The sequence below is a fragment of the Mastomys coucha genome, unplaced genomic scaffold (assembly GCF_008632895.1).
Source record: "Mastomys coucha isolate ucsf_1 unplaced genomic scaffold, UCSF_Mcou_1 pScaffold12, whole genome shotgun sequence".
NCBI lineage: Eukaryota > Metazoa > Chordata > Mammalia > Rodentia > Muridae > Mastomys > Mastomys coucha.
This window is the reverse complement of record NW_022196894.1, coordinates 9014528-9017589: the sequence shown is the minus strand read 5'-3', so window position 1 is coordinate 9017589 and position 3062 is coordinate 9014528. Positions and strand designations below refer to the sequence as shown.

Sequence of the window (3062 nt, the reverse complement as noted above, 5' to 3'; positions counted from 1 at the left end):
TTGGAGACTCCTATGAAAGAGTTAGGAGAAGGATTAAAGGAACTGAAGTTGATGAGAACTCTACAAGAACAAAGGGATACAAGTTGGAAAGGAAGAACAGAACACTAATGTCTCAGGCTCCAAGAATGACAATTAATAAATGAGACCACATGAACCAAAAACTTATAAGCTTCTGCAAAGCAAAGGACAGTGTCAATAGCACTAAATGGCAGTCTACACATATGGAAAAGATCTTCACTAAGATCTGATAGAAGGCTTATATTATCCAAAAATGTGAAGAATGCAAGAAGTTAGACTCCAAGAAACCAAATAACCTAATTTTAAAATAGGGTACAGAGCAAAACAGAATTCTGAACAGAGGAATCTCAAATATCCAAAAAGCACTTAAAGAAATGTTCAACATCCTTAGTCATCAGGGAAATACAAACCAAAATGACCCTGAGATTCAACCTTACACCAATCAGAATGGCTAAGATCAAAAACTCAAGAGACAGCACATGCTGGCGAGTATTGGGAGAAAGAAGAACACTCCTCCATTGCTGATGGGATTGCAAATTTGTACAATAGCTCTGGAAATCAATCTGGCAGTTCCTGAGGAAATTGGAAATAGTTCTACTTGAAGACCAGCTATACCACTCCTGGGAATATACACAAAAGATGCTCCACCATACCACAAGGACACATGCTCCACCATGTTCATAGCAGCCTTTTTCATAATAGCAAGAAACTGGAAACAACCAGTTTCCCTCAAATGAAGAATGGATATGGAAAATGTGGTATATTTACACAATGGAATACTATTCAGCTATTAAAATCATGAACATCATGAATTTTCAGGCAAACGGATGGAGCCAGAAAGTATCATCCTGAGTGATGTAACCCAGACCCAAGAGGATATGCATGGTATGAATTCACTGATAAGTGAATATTAGCCCAAAAGTTCAGAATACCCATGATATTCCCCACAGACCCAAAGAAGTTAAATAAAAAGGAAAGCCCAAATGACTATGCTTAAATCCCACTTAGAAGGAGGGACAAAATAATCATGGGAGGCAGAGGGAGGGAGTGACTTGGGTGGGAGGGAGGGAGGGAAGAGAAAAAGGAACCTGGGATGGGGGAGGCTCTCAGGACTCAATGTGGGTGGCCTTAGCCAAAATTACCTAACGGTGGGGATATGGAATCTGAAGAGATCATCTCTACTACACAGACAAGCCCCTTCCAGTGGAGGGATAAGATACCAACCCACATACAAATCTTTCAACCCAAAGTTTCTCCTATATAAAAGAAAAGCAGGGACAAAAACTGGAGTAGAGACTGAAGGAATGGCCAACCAGTGACTGGCCCAACTTGAGATCCATCCCATGGTGGGCAGCAATCCCTGACACTATTACTGATGCTATTTTGTGCTTGCAATAGGAGCCTAATATGGATGTCCTCTGAGAAACTCTACTCAGCATCTGACTGAAACAGATGCAGATACAGCTACATATTGGACAGAGAGGTTGGAGACTCCTATGAAAGAGTTAGGAGAAGGATTAAAGGAACTGAAGTTGATGAGAACTCTACAAGAGGACCAACAGTGTCAACTAATCTGGACCTCTGGGAGCTCTCAGAGACAAAGCCACCAAACAAAGAGCACACAGGAGCTGGAACAAGGCCCCCAGCACATATATAGCAGAAAACTGTCTAGTCTGGCCTCTGTGGGAGAGGATGTGTCTAATCTGGCAGAGACTTGACACCCCAGGGTGAGGGGATATCTGGTGGGGGGGGGGCGACTTGTCAGAGGTGAATTTAAGGGGGCATGGGATAAGAACTCTGTAAGAGGGCTTGCAGGAAACATTTGAGATGTAAATTAATAAAATAATTAATTCGTAAAAAATGTATAGATAGACCTATAAAAGAACTCGGCATTCCTTCAACTGCTACCTTTTCTTCTCCCAAGTCTGTCTGAAAATGTCGGCCAGGAGACTTCCAAGACCCAATATGAGGAAGAATTGGATGAAGAAAGTGTGGTTTTAATGCTGGTCCCATTTACTGAGGAGCCAACCATAGAATATTCTACAGAACCAAATATTTCTTCAACCATAGACCACAAACCTAGTCTGTTCTCTAGTGAAGTATGAGGGAATCAAACACCCAACAAGAACCATATCAATCACCTCTCCTCTGGCCACCTTGCCTCCTACTAATGATGTGTCCCAGAACACCCTTCAGGAGTGGTATCATTACCATAACTTGAGTACAGCTGGCTAGAAAGTTGAGGTTTATTTGAGACTTCGGGGACATTCATGTTCTAAACAAGAATGTTATATTCCCAACATATCTCATGAGGCCAGAATGAAGCAGGGTCCCAAGAAACCCAAGTTAGTCTTCAGAGGAATCAGGCCTTTAAGTGGCTGCCAAAGTAGGAAGCAGGATAGTGGTACACTAAAAAACTCTAGCTTCATTTCACGGGCTCAGGAGTCCACATTTGGAGCCTGAGGAACAATTGCTATGAGAGCTACTCAGCCAGTGTCTATGAATTGCTGTCCTTTTTCCTTTTCTGTAGAGGCTTTCTGCCACAAACCATTGGATTCAGATGATGTGTTGTCCATGGAAGGCAGTGCCCTGTAGATAAGAAAGGCTGGATTTGCCTGCAATTTCATGCTGGTCACACCTGGGTTCCGGACACTCCCCAAGGGATGAATTTTCTCTTCCTGTTACCAGCCTGTGTTGTCCCAGAACCAGCAGTGGAAGATAATTTGCTATGTTCTGAATGAGTTCACAGCAACAAGAAGATCATGAGAAATTTAAAATTAGAATCCATACACAGAAAAAGGCACTACTCCCAAATATGCTGCCATAGACAATATTAAGGTTTTACTCTGATCTGAAAGGAATGGAAAAAGCAAAGAAAAATATTCTGTGTTCCTTATAATGGCAAAACAAAAACAAACAAACAAAAAAACCCTGAACATCAGTCTTCAGAAGCCCCTCTCCCTGTCTCTTCCAGCAGAGAAGATAATCTGCAGGCAAACTAGCATCCATCTGACACCCTGCTAAAACCTACCATCTTTGCAGTA

The 3062-nt window shown here is 42.0% G+C and overlaps 1 pseudogene; it reads left to right on the top strand.

Moving 5' to 3' along the window:
- Nucleotides 1-1710: 1710 nt before the first annotated feature.
- Nucleotides 1711-2845, top strand: LOC116086228 (annotated as a pseudogene).
- Nucleotides 2846-3062: the final 217 nt, after the last annotated feature.